Below are 16,977 nucleotides of genomic sequence, written 5' to 3' on the forward strand. Positions count from 1 at the left end.
AAATAAACTAAGAAAAAGAATTTTTTTAAATAATCAAAAGAATAGAGTTACAGAGAAAAGGAAAATTACTGAAGAAAATGGAATAGAGAAGCAGCATCAGTTGACTATAACGATGTCACTTTTCTCTCCATTTCTTCTATGGAATCTGTTATGGACTGAATTATTTCCCCCCAAATTCGTATGTTGAAACCCCAACCCCTAATGGGACTGTGTTTGGAGATAGAGCCTTTAAGGAGGTAATTAAAATTAAATGAGGTGATAAGGGTAGAACCCTAATACAATAGGACATGTGTTCTTATAAGAAGAGAAAGTACAAGGAGTGTGCATGTACAGATGAAAGGGCAGGTGAGGTCACAGCAAGGAGGCAGCCGTCTGCAAGCCAGGTAAAGACGTCTTACCGGAAACCCACCTGCTGGCATCTAGATCTTGAACTTCCAGACTTCAGAACTGTGAGAAAACTAATTTCTATTGTTTAAGCCTCCCAGTGAGTGCTATTATGTTAGAGTAGCCTGAGCAGACTAATACAAGATTTTCCCACATGTTTGACCTGATGGCCCAAGATTCATGGTTTACCAACTTATAGGCCTCTGAAACAAAAGAGTGTCTTCCTATCTGTTTCTGACAAAACTTCCAGGGAAGTCTCAGTCTGGTCAGGCTTAAAGACTGAGTCGTACAATCTTCATCATACGGACTGGCCAATATTAAGTAAGGGAGGGGTAATTCTTCAACAGAAGGCAACAAAATGGCATACACACAATATTGGATGAGCTAGAGCAGAAGGGAAAAATGGTAGTTTGTGGGCGAGGGCTCCAACTTCCAGTTTGGGAGTTTTAGATGATATAACAGGTCCTGAGAAGGGCTTGAGTAGAGCAATGCCTTCACTTAAACAAAACTGGGGGGTAAGACTGAGAAACTTTGGATGGTGGTATGTGTGACTAACCAGACTTTTTCCAGGCTCCAGTATAGCCCAGGACCCAGGAACCCAGTGATCTCTCTATGACCAGATTTGCCAGGTGTTTTAAAAAGAAATAAGTCAGATTCACTTTGTGATTAACAAGACACAAATGCTATAAATATCTCCTAGTAACTGATAGGTAGTGAAGAAATTTTGAGTCTTTTAGGCCAAAACTGGCAAGGGTTGTTGATAGTTGACTTAAGATTGTTAACTTTAAACAGAGCAAAGAGTAATTTTATTTAAGCAAAGAAAACCCGACTTTATTCAGAAATAACAGAAGAATTACAATTTGGGACAAGCAGGCCATGGTGATCCATTAGCAAGTCCAAAGGGACAAAGGGAAGGTCAGCTTTTATTGGGTTTTAGGAGGATGTTGTAGGAGCGTGGCTTAGAACAAAAGTTTATGGGAGAAGAACAAGAATTCAAGGTTGTGGTTTCTTATTGGCTACAAGTGGGGGTTACTGCAATGTTGCTGGGGCAGGGAGGGATCTTCTTTCCTTTTCTTAAATGCAGGAGACAAAATTCCTATGTGAAAAATGTCCTCCTTTGCCAGAATAATTCTGATCCTCCTTCCCGCTGGTTACACTGGCTTCAAAGAGTGGTACATGCACGAGAGCTCCCCCTTCAGGGCTTCCCCCGCTCCATTTTAGATGAGATTTCCTTTATTTTCACAAGGTCTGGGCTCATTATACAAGGAATTTCTCCTTCTGGCGGAACTTGGCTGTTGCCATGGCAACCAAACTCTCATTTGGAAGCTACAGGATAAAAGCATTGGAGAGACTGTAGAAGTATACTTTTGGCCACCAGTGAGCCTGATGGTGGAAGAAGTTCAGTTGATGTGCAATTGATGCAAGCAACACTGACCAGTCAGATAGAGTTCAAGACTGGCTCTCTTCAGTTGTTGGGGTTCTGGGCTCTCTTCCCTGCTTGGCAAAGGAGAGCTGAGTCAGGTGAGAAGTAAGCAGGGTGGCCTGCAGGAGTCTTAGCAATGTTGTTTGCTTATTGTCCTGCATTGTTTTACTGCAGCTTCCATGGGAATCAGGGTTGGGGAGGGGAAGCAGAAAGAAACACACCCAAGGGAAGGTTTCAGTAAAGCTGAATTAAAATATGGCATTAGTAGTAGATGAGCAATGGACTCTGCAGGCAGGTGTCAGCAAGGACTTGGGTTAACAGGTTCACTTGAAGAGCTTTGGAAATAGTACTGGATAGTGACAGGGTATGCATCATGTAGGGTAGGAGATGAGAGTGCAGGTACCATGTAGGAGTTTTAAAAGCAATTTTAAAAAATAACGAAATTTACCAAGACATCTTTAACTTTAGGATCTACACTTTGAACTTCTTTTCCAGTGTCTTCTACCCAATGCTGGCTACCCAGGACATTCTCCCTACCACTCACATTTTTTTTTTTTTTTTTTGAGAGAGACAGAGTGTGAGCAGGGGAGGGATAGAGAGAGAGGGAGACACAGAATCCGAAGCAGGCTCCAGGCTCTGAGCTGTCAACACAGAGTCCGATGTGGCGCTCGAACTTACCACAAAATCATGACCTGAGCTGAAGTCAGATGCTTAACTGACTGATCCACCTAGGCGCAACCCCCTTTTTTAAAAAAAAAATATTTATTTATTTTTGAAAGAGAGACAGACCTACCACTCACATCTTGATGAACTTCCCTTTTCTTCAATTGCATTTCCCTAGAGAACAGACCACGTTAGCTAGCATGTCAGTTACCTAATCTATATGCCTGGGGGAAAGTTAGAGAACATATTTTCCCACTAGAGAACACACTTATAATTTGACAATAGTTTTCTGTATGACATTGTTTATTATTTTTATTATACTAATCTGAAGGAATGATGTTGCAGAGGGCTTTCAGTCAAAAGATTCAAGTTCAAATCCTGGTTCTGCCTTTAAGTAAATAACTTAGCCTCTCTGAACGTCAGAACAGAGGGGCTCACTAAAATCATGCTCCCAGAGTTGCCATGAGGCTGTAGTGATATCATGTACTAAGACACCAAGCATGGTGCCCAGTACAAGGACAACTGTGCTTCAAGTGAACTTCAACCCAGTTGACTTCCCTTCCCCAACTGCTTTTTTTTTCTTTCTTTCTAGCATGGATTATGAAGATTCAGTCTTGAGGGGTGGATAGAGGAGGAAATGAGTTGTAAAGTTCCCTTCAAATCACATTGCAATGGGTTCTCCATAGATGTTGAGTTTTTCTTGAGCCAAAGAATCAGAATAGGACAAATGAAGGAATAGAAAGCTTGAGAGATGGGGCGCCTGGGTGGCGCAGTTGGTTAAGCGTCTGACTTCAGCCAGGTCACGATCTCGCGGTCTGTGAGTTCGAGCCCCGCGTCAGGCTCTGGGCTGATGGCTCGGAACCTAGAGCCTGTTTTCAATTCTGTGTCTCCCTCGCTCTCTGCCCCTCCCCCATTCATGCTCTGTCTCTCTCTGTCCCAAAAATAAATAAAAAACGTTGAAAAAAAATTTTTTTTTAAAAATAAAAAATAAAAAAAAAAAAAGAAAGCTTGAGAGAAAGAAAAAAGGCAAAGAGGAAACCAAGGCTCTTGCTTGGAGACCTAGAAGACAAATTAAGGGAAGTTGTGGTGGGGAGGCTACATCATGAGCGCATGTGTGTGCATGTGTGTTTGTACTCCCACACAGAACACAGGTGAGAGCAATCAACAGAGAGTAGAGCTGTTGGCCATGTGGAGAGGATTTCCTTTCTGTTCTTCTGTGCTCTTTGACTCCCACCATCCTCCCTTCCCTTCTGGCCCCCATTCAAGAGCCTTGGTTTCCCCTCTTTTCACTTTACATCCATGAAATTAGCATAGATGGGCAAACAGATGTTCAATTGTTTCAAGTAACATTGACAGGAGAGAATTTGGTTCCACAAATCAAGTCTCCCAGCTAACCCCTTTCTTACCAACTGGGCCCTTGCGGGAGAGCCACTTTGGACGACAGATTATTTCTACCCCACTGCCCCTCAGCTTCCTGGTTCCATGCCATACACCTGCCTCACTGGACTTCTCTCATCTCCTCTGGGGTCTTGAGTTCTATGTTCCTCGGCCCCAGTTTCTGGTCAGTGCTCTTCTAGCCTTAAGGACAGAACCTTCCTCAAACTATTTCAGGTTAGGAAGAGAGTTTATTAAAACCATATAGAGGAACTCTCAGAACCTGAAAACAGAAAGTAAGGGATAATAGTAGACCCTACTTCATTGTTTTGTTAGATTAGATAATATATTTGAAGGGTTTAGTGCAGTGTGGGCACAGAGGATGCACTCAATCATTGTTAAATAATATTCTTAATATCCTAATCATTAACATCTTAGGCATCCAGCCCATTGGCTACTATACCCATTTTATTTTTGAAAATTGAGACCTTAAGTGGCTATTTGCCTTACATCATGCTGTTAATAAATGGCAGAGCCCAGAGTCGGGATTCTTGAGGCTGTTGCCCATCCTAGTCAGCAGCCCGTCGATCTCATCTCTGAGGCTAGCTAGCTGGAAAGCAGAGGACATGCTCTCAGCACGTATTCAACCCACTAGTAAGAAGTTGAGTTCCTGTCATATTCTCAGTGTTCAGAAAGGAGCTTTAAGGAGAAAAAGAAAATTATCCTGTCAAATAGTTTAAATCTAGTTGTAAGAATTGATTGTTTGTTTGATTGATTGATTAAGCCAACATATGCTTATTGGGATCTTTGTACTGAGTGCTGGGGACAAAGCAGACATGGCCAGAATACTCATGTGGCTTACATTTCAGTGGTCCAGTGTGTTTATGTGTTGGGGTGGTGCTGGGGGAAGAACAAATGTCCAAATCTACATATACATAGATAGAACTAGATCTCAGCCCAAGGAGGAAATAGCAGAGTGAAGTGAATGGAGATTCTAGTAGAGAGGAAGATTCCAGTTAGGTAAGACTGTCAGGGAAAGCCTCTTTGTAAAGGCAACATTAAATCTGAGTTCTGAAGAATGGGAAAAGTCGGCAGTAGAAACAGCATCTGTAAAGACCCAGATGTGGAAGAGTTTACCTTGTTGAAAGAAGTGAGAGGAGCCTAGTGGATGAAAGTGATGAGGGATGAAGGGGTTGGTAGATTAAGTGCCACTGGAGAGGTGGTCATAACACCCATTATACAGGGCCTCTGGACCATGATAAAGTTTGGCTTCTATTCTAAAGGTAACAGAATGATGTTAAAGGGTTTTAAGCTTACAAATATAAAGCATATTTTAAAACCTTATTCTAGGTGCCTTGTGGGGACTGGACTGGAGAAACAAGAGTGAAGGCACATAAATCACTAGGAGCTCTTACATTGATGCAGGCAGGAGATGCTAGGTCTTGGATCTGGAGGAATCTGTGAAGATGGGGAGAAGTGTAGATAGGGTCAAGATGGGTTTCATAAGCACCAATGACAGGGTGCGCGGTGGGCTGGATGAGGCAGGCAAGAAGAGGGAGCGGCCATTGAGGCTACCCAGACTGCTGGCTTGGCTGGGCTAGGTGTTTTCAAGGAAATTAAAATTTCAAGGTAATTTAAATGCAGCTCCAGTCCTACATGGGAGAGAGGGCATTACCCAAAGATGGGATTTGCGTTGAGTCTTGAAAAGTGGTAAGTGTTTGGGAGAATGGGAGGGAGACTGAATGGGCAGAGAGTGGTTTGAGGGACATGAAAGTGGTGGAGAGACCTGACTCAGAGAGTGTGTGGTGGGGAGGCAACAATCCGCTTGATTGGGACCCAGTAGGATGAGGGCTAGGGCATGGGTTTTGGAGACACAGGAGAGCAGCGTCCTTGCCTATAAAACACAGATGACGCTAGAACTGCCCTTCAAAGTTGCTGTGAAGATTAAATGGAATAAAGTTGATACCATGCTCAGACCTTGACACATAGTAGGACCTTAGTTAATGCTCTATAATCATTATCATTAATATTTTTAAATTTTCATATATTTATTTATATACAGTGTATGTGATATATATTACACATTATACGCACACACACGTATTTGTATGTATGTGCATAAGAATTGAAAGACAGGTGTGGGAATTTGGATTTGATATGACAGCATGTGTGTTTTCTGCTGGTGTGTTTTCTCAGAGGTGAAGTGATCCACTGAATGATATTTACAGAAGGTGAATTCTGGCATTTGGATCCAGAATGGCCTAGTGAGCAGAGATCCTTACTGAATAACTCAATAGTCCAAGAGCAACTAGACAATTTAGGCAGCACATACTCCAAAGGCTGAGAATGTAAAGCTTCACATGCCAAAGGAGAGAGGGACCTAAATAACGTCATGACTTCGGGATATAGGGTTCAAAGAGTTCAATTAATAATCACCATGGCTTTATATTACAGGGCCTTTTCATAAAATCTAAACTGGCTTCCTGAATTCTCAGTGTAGGAAGCACTTTTCATACCACATTGAGCCTCCTCTCAAGTTAAAGCAACTTATTTTAAATGTGCTTAAATCTTACAGTAAAGGGTAGCCATAGTCTCCTTTATACCCAGTACTCTAGTGTCAATTCCATTGTGTTATAATAACTGGTTTGATGTTAATACATAAAAGGGAGCTCCGTCACTGAAATAGAGTATGAGGATTCCAGTTTTTAAAAAGAAAACCGTAGGTTGGTAGGGATGAGCGTTTCAGCAGGAAGAACTTGATGAGTGTTTACTCCAAATATAAATCTTAATAGGGAGGACATAAAATATAAAATATATATTCAAACTCTTAAGAGAAAGAAGCATGATACAAGGAATTGAAAATCTATTACAATAGTCACATGGCAAATTGAAGTCTCCATCAGCTTGGGTCCCCACAGGATTAGAATGAGCAGTGCCTCCTGCAGACACAAAGCATAAATGAGAAATAAACTGTTATGTTAACCTGAGCCTGTTTGTTACCTCTGCAAAACCCATCCTGTTCTGGCTGTTCTCACCAGCTCTGGATACGGAACTCCCCAGGATTTCACTTTGCCCTAGGGCTCTGAGGCAATTTTATGCCAGCTGAATAATACATTTAAAATAATAAATGTAATACAGGATTTTTGTTATTTCAGGTGGGATGATTGTTCAGGGTGTCCAAAGTGCCACACTATCTGAAATGGATGTCTAGTATATCTAGTTTGGGATAATTTTTTTGTGTTTGCAGGGGGGCCAGGGTAGGGATGGGTTTTATTTGGCCTACGAATGAAGTAGAAGATCTATCTGAAGTTCCATCTTGTTGGTTCAACATGTGAGCAGAATGCTAAGGAAGTAGAAATGAAGGGTTTCATCCAGGTTACTTTGCTTTAGTCTGTGTCCAAAGTTTGCACCCAAATCTGCCTCATCATAGAATTATCTTTTTTTTTTTTTTTACAATTTTAGGTTATAATTCATATACCATACAATTCAGTCATTTAAAGTGCACAGCTTAATTGTTTTTTAGTATATTCACAGACAAGTGCAACCATTACCACAGTCAATTTTAGAACATTTTCATCACCTTAAAAAGAAACCTCATACCATTTAGCTCTTGTTCCTGTGTACCCACATGTAGAAGGACTCCCCAGTCAAGAGTAAAATTATGACCTTGTCTTTATATAAGTCCTTGATTACAAGAAAAATAAGGAAAACAGTCAGGGCCTTTGTTCATGGGATTCCTTCCACATGGGCCTCTTTCTCACTGATGGCCAAGAACCTTGACAGCACAGAGAAGCCTTCTTGAGACGTTCATTGCAGTTAGACTCCTCCTTTGCCTCCACCCTTGGTTCATTTCTTTCATGTCACATATTATTTTTTGTTTTCACTTTATTGAAGTGTAGTGTATGTACAATAAAACATGCCCATTTTAAGCAAGCAATTCATCGACAAATGTGTATAACCAGTGACAACTACCCCAATCAAAATATGGCACACATTCCATCATGCCCCAAATTCCCTCCTGTTCCTCCAAATTCAGTCCTCTCCACCTCAATCCAAGGCAACCCTTTCTATTATTACAGATTAGTTTTATCCGTTCTTGAATTTCATACTAATCATAACTTAAATTGTTAGCTCACCTCTTTGCTGTCTCTACTACTAGACTTTTTTTTAAACCATCATTTCCTAGTACAGCATGTCTAGCACAGAGCTAGACAGTGTCAGAACGGATGAATCCCAAATCATTCTATTTATCAAGTTTAATTTTTAAAAAAAAAGTGAAGCATCTAAACATTTGACAGTAACAGTGAGGACTTTATTGTGAGGTCTAACAAATAGGAGTCTCTTGTTCATCTCTTTTGCTTTCTCACCCTACCCTTTTTCATCACAACAATGTCAAAAGTAGCCAGGTAGGGGAGACAGCTGGGTAGAAGTCACATTCTTTTGCCTTTAGGCAAAATGTATTATCGTTTTTAATGAAAGGGTAGGAATGGTCTTATTCATTTGTAAGGTTTTGTAACTTTCAACTTTGAGCTTTCAACTTTGTCAGTGAAGACATTTCTTTTTATTTGTTTATTTAATTTTTTTAAAAATATGAAATGTATTGTCAAATTGGTTTCCATACAACACCCAGTGCTCATCGCAAAAGGTGCCCTCCTCAGTACCCATCACCCACCCTCCCCTCCCTCCCCCCCCCCATCATCCCTCAGTTTGTTCTCAGTTTTTAAGAGTCTGTTATGCTTTGGCTCTGAAGACATTTCTTAAGGGCATCTTGCAAATCCATCCATGACCTTGACAACAGGATATGAGATCAACTAAAACTACATCTCCATTTCTGAAAATACACTCAAGATTGGTGTCTTACCAGCAATGTCATGGCAACTCTGACAAAACATAGTTACTATGATAAAATCAAACCTTGAGTCACATACCTTTGAACTGGAACTTCTCATTCATGCACAGGGGAGGATGGGGTCACATTCAGCATCTCTGCCTTGTAGATGGAGGAGCTGAGGTATAGAGATCCTTCTACAGAGTGTTCTTTGCTTCTTTGCATGCATTCACTGCAGGCAGTGTGTGCATCTCCCTTCAGCCAAAGTTCTAAATCTCTTTCTCTCTCAACTATCTAGGACACATGAGAATTAACCTACTCATGTAGATTACAGGGCCCCAGCCCTCATTAACCTTAATATTGAAAGAAATACAGCTTTTGTGGTAGGAGAAGTGGAAATGCCCTTCCACTCCGCACAAATAGCAACATTTGCATGAACAGAAGAAATGGAATTTTTAGGAGGTAGTTTATCCAATGTAAACATTTGTTTCCAGTTAGTAAACATTTCACATATATAACACTCGTGGATTGGTGGACCTGTTTATAAAGCATTGTAAAATTGCATCCCTAAAGTTATTTTTTTAAATAGTAGATCAGGATGATGTCTACTCTATTTTCTTGATGTCCTTTGAATTAATGATTCTGTCCTAAAATTCTTTCCTTCCTCTACAGGAGGTATTTGAGTTTATTTGTTGAAGAACTGAACAGCTGGGCGCTTGGTTTTTAAATATTGAAGTCATATGTGCCCTAAACCTTCTCTTTTCCAGATGCAGGCTGTCTGTCCCCTGCTTGCCAGGCCTGACCTGGGTACTTCAATGGGATTTAAGTACTGAGCGAATCTCAGTCATGTCCTCATCCCTTCTCTTTGAAGATGTTGCTTTTGTTAATGACCCTGGGCTTGGGGGGACAGTCACCATTTGGGGGGAAGAGAAGAGGAAAGAGAGGACAGGATATAAATTCATAATCCCCAGCAAATTGGAAAAATGCCTGAGGACTGGTTTGTGCCTCTGAGAAGGCAGAAATGGGAGGCGGGTGGGGAAGAAGCAGCAGACCATGGCTGCGGGTTGGCAGGACAGATTCTAGAAGCAAATAAGCCCGTGTAAGAAAAGTTGGGCAAGTGGGCCATGTACACAGAAATGGTAGCTTATGAAACGCTCTCATTTTGCTAAGCCCTGATGATGCCCCCATCACCAGACCAGGGTCAGGCTTTTCCAAGAAGGCTGGGCAAATATCCATAACTGCTCATTCTGTTTCAATCCCTCTCCAAATAGTCATTACTCTCCTGCTGGCCCAGGCCAGCAGGCAAGTATTCAATTGCCCACCAGAATGAGTTGATACTGTTTGGAACTGTGTTTTTCAAACTGTAGGTCACGAGCCATTAAATGATTCTTGAAATGAGTTGAGTAGGTTCCAACCAACATTTTTTTTAAAGAAGCAGGGCAGAAAATAGAAAACATCAGAGTATGTTGTGTATGGTGTGGTGCATGGTGAGGGTGAATAATGTTTTGTGGAACTTGGTTTTCGTCTATATGTTTATGTACTGGGTTGCAACATAAATGTGGGTTTTGGTTTGTGTGTGTGTGTGTGTGTGTGTGTGTGTGTGTGTGTGTGTGTATCATGGTGAAAAACAGCGTTTGAAAATTACTGGTTTACAACTACCGATTTTCAGATATTCTTTCAAGAAACCATTTTATTAGGAGACTTTTCAAATATCCATAAAGGTAGTGACAATAGTAAAACAGACCCCTTGTATCTTCATCTAGTTTCCAAATTGTCTTTTATAGATAATACTATCCTATTCATTTCCTTCAGTAATTTATTTTTCTTTCTTTGTTCTGTCTTACCAAATGCAGGGAAGATTTCAGACAGAGTCAAAGTAATCCTTCCTGATGGTTCAAGTTGTGAATATTTCAGGTCAGTTTCGAGAGCCTTCTTGAGAGGCCTCAGGAAACCCCTGGGAAAAACAAGTTTGGAAGGAGAACTGAGGCATACCTCACAGATGCTGCTTGCACAGCACTGTGCCTTTTCTGGAAGAGCAGTCCTGTCATCCCGTTTAGTTCAAAGTTCTCTTCCCCCATTCCCTTTTTACCTCCTCCCCCTGAGAGAATACAGAAGGAGAGAGCTGGGCGGAACCTGAGAACTTCTAGTCCAATGCTTTGTTTTACAGATGAAGAAACTGAACTCTAAGGGTGGGGACTGAAGTATCCGAGAGAGCCTCTTTTGTAATGCGGTCTGTCACAGTCCCCACAGGAACCTGGCATTAGGGTCACCCTTTTACAGACAGCAAACCAGGAGACAGAGAAATTAAGTATCTCACCCAGAGCCTTTGACAACATCATTAGTGAATCAGGAAAAAACATGAAGTCTTTTCCTTCCCTCTCAGTACTTTCCTTCTTAAGATTGGACCAAGTAAGTCAGGGTTTGGATGGGGTGTGTGTGGAGGGAGGGATGGACCAGGACGGGGGAGCCACCAACTTGCATCGTGGTCCTGTCCCTTTCTTCAAAGCCACTTCAATCAGACAGAAGTGGCCCTGGTGCATTATCAAGATTGTCCCATGCACTTCTGCACACTCAGGACTTCACTTGCTCCCCAGACCTCACAGCCCAACATATTCCCAAGAATGCTTTAGGTGGTTTCAGAAGTTACATCCCGGACTTGGCCATCCCTTCATAAGCTCCAGCTCTGTGTGCAGTGTGGAATTTGAACTAGGAACTCCTACAGAAACTCCTACAGAAAAAGAAAAAAAAATAAGCTGAATTAAACAAAAACCTTACAACGTAGGAGAGATCAGTTGTGCCCCTATGTAAGGAGATAACACGTATAAGGCAAAGGCTAGTGTAGTGCCTATCTAGCCCATATTTAGTAACTGGTAGCCACTTTAAACCTTCTTCCCTAAGCTTTCAAACAATTACTTCTACTGCTCTCTCCTTCTCTTCTTTGTATTTTGTGACTTGCCCCTGCCAACCTCAAAAAGAAAAGATAAGCCAGAAACTGAAACTCCCTCAACTTCCTAATAGCAAACACACAAATTCAGGTCTTTGCATTAGAAATCACTCTGCCTCAACCCAACATTCCACTGCAGTCACTGTTCTCTTTCTCTTTTTCAGAGTCAGACCCCTCAAAGGGACTGCCTCCTTTTCCTTACTGCTCACTTCTCAGCCCACTCCAGTTTGTCACTTCACTCCACCAACACAGCTCTTGTGAACATTTCTGATGACCTCCATGGTGCCTAATCCAAAGAGCCATTTTTGCAACCCTTATCACAGCTGACAACTACCTCTTGGTGAAATATCTTCTTTCCTGTCTATACTCTTGGTTTGCCTCCAATGTGTAGCTTTTCCATATTCTTTGCAGGTTCATCTCCACCTGCCAGCTGTAACAGAATTTGTCAGGACAATGACTTAGGCCACCTTCCCATGCCACAGTGTCTCCATAAGTGAATTTACCCATGTCCCCAAGGGTAACCTTTATATTTCAAACATTTATATTCAACTACCTCCTTGAATCGCTACTTGGGTCTCAAAGGCACTTTAAATTCAATTGGTCCAAAAGCAAACTCAAAATCTTCACCTCCAAGCCTGGTCTTATTCTCATCTCTTTGAAGTGGCAAGAGTCCATACAGTGATGCCAGGGACTCATCTTTTCACCTCTTTCTGCCTCACTAATCATGGCCAATCTATCAGACTGTCCTTTAGAATGTTCTTCTAAAAATCTTCTGACTCTGATGAAATGAATTTCACCTCCTCTGCCTCCTTTTCCTCATACTCCCAGTCTCACCCGATGCTACAATAACTCCCACACATCTCTTTTTGCCCCTCCAATTGAGATCAAGAGCAATCTTTTTTAAAAAAAACACTTTTTTGAGAGAGAGAGAAAGAGAGTGTGTGCGTGAGTGGGGGGTGGGGAGAGAGAGGAAGAGAGAGAATCTTAAGCAGGTTTCGCATCCAACGTGGAACCCCAACTTGGGGCTTGATCTCACAACTGCAAGATCATGACATGAGCCAAAAATCAAGAGTCTAATTGCTTAACCAGCTGAGCCACCCAGGGGCCCCAACTGCAATCTTTTAATACTGCAAGTCTGATTAATATCCCCTACCAAATGAAACCTGTCAGTGGCTTTCTGCTACTTTACAGATAAGGTCCAAGTCCTAAAGCAGCCTGCAAGACCTAAATGGTCTGGCCCTGTCTCTGTGTTCTGCCCCACCTCACAAACCCCTACCCCTTCCCCAGCCTCAGCCCTACTGCCTTATATATGTCTACTCCCACTGCCAGGGTTTTGCACATGGTGGCTTCTCCATTTAGAGTGCTACCTTCCTCGCTACTCCTACACTCCCCCACTGCCCTCCTTAAACTTACCATAGTTATAATTTATATTTTTGTAATTATTTGATTAACATCTGCCTTCCCTTCAGACCATTAGGTCTGGGAGAACAGGAAACCTGTTCCTGGTCATTGTATTATTTTCAATGCTTAACATTAGGCCTGCCATACAGGTGTTTAAAATTTTTTTCAGGTAAACCAAAAGTTCTTTTGTACTCCTCCTCAACCCCCTTCTCCGGTTTTGGTTTCTGTTTCGTTTTGTTTTCAGTCTTCTGAAATTGGGAACTGTTCTTCTAATCCATGACTCTGTATTTTTTTGTACAGTTCCCAAATATTCATATATCTCCTAAATATCCCTGTAGAAAACATAGGCTGTGGTTTCCTGTATTTAACATTTATACAAATGAAGCCATCTTCTACTTATCAACCAGCATCTTCCTTTTTTTTTTGTTTATGAGATCTATTTTTATTGATATCTGTGGATATGGATGTAGATCAAGTTCTTTCATTTTTTGCTACTAGATACTACGCCGTAAAATAAATAAGTCACATTTTGATACTTCTATCCCTGAATTATGTGTTTTGTTTTTTAATTTACTGTGATTTTGGTTTATTTATTTAGTGTCCTTGTCTTCCTTTGCTGACAATTACAGACTAAATGTTTGTGTCCTCCCAAAATTTGTATGTTGAAGCCCTAATCCTCAGTGTGATGGTATTTGGGGATGGGGGCCTTTAGGAGTAATTAGATTTAGATGAGGTCATGAGGATGGGGCCCTCATGATGGGATTCGTGCCTTTATAAGAAGAAACACCAGGGAGCTTGCTTTCTCTCTCTCTTCTCTGTCTGAGGAGTTAGCAGGAAGGTGACCATTTGCAGTCCAGGAAGAGAGCCCTTGCCAGGAACCGAATAGGCTGGCAGCTTGATCTTGGGTTTCCAAGAACTAGGAGAAAATAAATTTCTTTTGTTTAAGCCATCCAGTCTGGTATTTTGTGATGGCAGCTGGAGCAGACTAAGACACTGACTTATAGTGAACTGATGTTTTTTCCACTAGTCTGGAAAGTTTACATCCCATTTCCATTTATTTGTGTTTGCTCTTAAGCCTTTAATACACATTTAACTTAACACAACCTAAAGTTATTTTCTATGGCACTCGTGTTATGTTGCTGTTTTTAAACTTGTTTTTATCCCCACTTTGCCCACATTAAGTATTTATAGTTGATACTTACGTTTATGAACAAGACTACCTTTTTTTTCATAATATTTTCCCCCTAACATTCCACTCTGGGCTTAATTTTTTTTTCTTGATTGACAGTTCTTCATTATTCTTTCAGTGAAGACCTATGACGAGGAAACCCTTTAATTCTTTGTCTCAAAAAAATATTTTGCTCTCCCTGTCTAATATAGTTGGGTATATAGGCATAGAAAAATCACTGGAAGGCAGTGCTTATGTCTGAATGGAATAGTTTTCTTTAGCTGCTTATATATTCTAATTTTTCTAAGCTGAATGTTATTTGTGCAATTTCTCAAAAGTCAAAAAGACACAACGAAACACAGTAAGACATGAAATACTTTGACCACTGGCTCATCAAATCAATGCCAAATCTTCACGTATTGGGATCGTGTTTCTGCAAGATTTTCTTCAGGAGAACCGTTGAAGGTGATGCTGTTGCCATGGCATTATACAAGTAGTTCCCTTAGATATTAAAATGGAAGAGTCACGTCACTCTAGGCTCAGGTTTCAGTTACTTTGGGCTGCATTTATTTGCACAACTTTAATGCAAATGTGCCTTTACTCCTGCTTTCTACTTGATATTAGAAATTCTTCTCAGTCACGAATGCCTGCCTTCATGCAGACAATAGTCTTAGGGCTGAAGTGTGAAAGAATCATCTTGGGCACCCATTGTACCTGAGAAGCCTGACTATATCCCCGCTCTGCTTCCAAAGCAGATTTTTTTTAATGGCCTTGAGAGCAGCATCTGTGCATGGGATGGAGAGCCAGAGCACAATCCAGGTCCCCTCCGGAGTCACTGGATTTAAGAGAATTTCACAACAGTGAAAATTAGATTTCTAGGGAGAGACCACAGCCAGTGACACTGAGTTAACATCATTTTTCCAGCTGCTTTAGGGACCTGGTCAGCTGGAGAAATCTGAATTTTGTTCACACAGAATTTCAGTTAGTCAATTTGTCCACACTGCTATTTTATTTTTAGCAGATTATGTTTAGATTCTTGTTTTCTTTTGGGTTTAGGTTTAAATTTTTTTTTTCTGGCTCCTATCATACTGCATCCTGCAGATTATGTGGGCTCCAAATCAGCTCCTCATATTTGTAGCCATAGATTTCTTTAAAAGAAAAAAACCCAGCCAAACCACTCCTGACATCAAAACTCATTTGGTAACATGCACTTGCAAACTAGAAAAAGCCAGCAGAATGTCTACATTTTAGGGGCACCTGGGTGGGTCAGTCAGTTGAGCGTCCAGATGGGGCCACAGTTGATGATGGGAGACAATATGACCAAGGGAGTGATTAAGTGACCTCTGCACTCTGTTAAAACCACCAGTTCACTACTGCCCCCTGACTCCCAGAATGTTGGGAATCAGATCTGAATTTCCCAGGCAGGACACTGGTGGATTCTTTTTAGCAGAATCTGACCAGCCCAAGAGAAAGATAAAAAACAAAAACAAAAACAAAAACAAAAACAAAACAAAACAAAACAAAAAAACCCAAATCAGAGGTTTTTAAATAAATGGCCCAGAGACATAACTCAGGATTTTTCAGCCAAAACTACTGACGTTTTGGGCAGTATAACTCTTTTATATGTGTGGGTTGTCTCGTGCTTGTGGGATGTGTAGCAGCGCTCCTAGGATCCATCTACCAGATGCCAGTAGCACTGCTCTACCCTGAAGCCAGTAGTCAACAGGCCCCACCCACCCACCTGGAGTTTCCAATCAGTTTCATAGTATTCCATTCATTCTTAAGCATGAGCTGACAACCAGGGAGCCTGGGAGGGTAGTGGGGTAAACATCCTACTTCCGCCCAGGTCATGATCTCACAGTTGGGGTGCTCAAGCCCCATATCAGGCTCTGCACTGACAGCATGAGCCTGCTTTGGATTCTCTGTCTCCCTCTCTCTCTGCCCCTCTCCCCTCCTAAAAATAAATAAATACTTTTAAAAAACAAATATATGAGCTGACAACCAAAAGCCAGAAGATATCTGAGAAGGAAAGCCTGCAACGTGAAATATGGAGAGAGAAACAATTTTTTTTCAATATATGAAATTTATTGTCAAATTGGTTTCCATACAACACCCAGTGCTCATCCCAAAAGGTGCCCTCCTCAATACCCATCAGCCACCCTCCCCTCCCTCCCACCCCCCATCAACCCTCAGTTTGTTCTCAGTTTTTAAGAGTCTCTTATGCTTTGGCTAGAAACAATTTTTTTTTAATTTTTTTCAATGTTTATTTTTTGAGAGAAAGAGAGACTGAGCATGAGCGGTGGAGAGGCAGAGAGAGAGGGAGACACAGAATCCAAAGCAGGCTCCAGGCTCTGAGCTGTCAGCACAGAGCCAGATGCAGGGCTCGAACCCATGAGCCATGAGATTGTGACCTGAGCTGAAGTCAGATGCTTAACCAACTCAGCCACCCAGGTGCCCCAAGACAGAAACACACTTTAGAAATAATGAGTAAACACAGACCATGCAGGGAGAAGAAAACCTCAAAAATTATATTATTATTCTGAGAGACAAGACAGTGCAAAAGAACTATTGCAAATTAAAATTATGATTATAGAAATTTTAAAAAATGAAATAAAAGGAATGTAAGAAAAAGTTCAGGAAATCTCTCGGAAAGCAGAACAAAGAAATAAAGAATTAAAGAGGAAGATAAAAATTAGACAACAGGTCCAGAAGGATGAATATCCAAGTGATAAATTCTAATAGAAGAGAACAGAGCAAATAGAGGTGAAGGTCTGAAGGAAATCATCAACGAA

General features: G+C 41.2%; 1 long non-coding RNA gene across 1 annotated transcript; it reads right to left on the reverse strand.

Annotated features, from left to right (window-relative positions):
• Window positions 1-1,193: 1,193 nt before the first annotated feature.
• LOC122468820 lies at window positions 1,194-9,193 on the reverse strand. Its single transcript, XR_006293327.1, has 2 exons — window positions 8,773-9,193; window positions 1,194-1,878 (listed from the first exon to the last, which is right to left on the reverse strand). It is a non-coding gene; the product is annotated as an uncharacterized LOC122468820 (long non-coding RNA).
• Window positions 9,194-16,977: the final 7,784 nt, after the last annotated feature.

The sequence above is a fragment of the Prionailurus bengalensis genome, chromosome B3 (genome assembly GCF_016509475.1).
Source record: "Prionailurus bengalensis isolate Pbe53 chromosome B3, Fcat_Pben_1.1_paternal_pri, whole genome shotgun sequence".
Classification (NCBI taxonomy): Eukaryota; Metazoa; Chordata; class Mammalia; order Carnivora; family Felidae; genus Prionailurus; species Prionailurus bengalensis.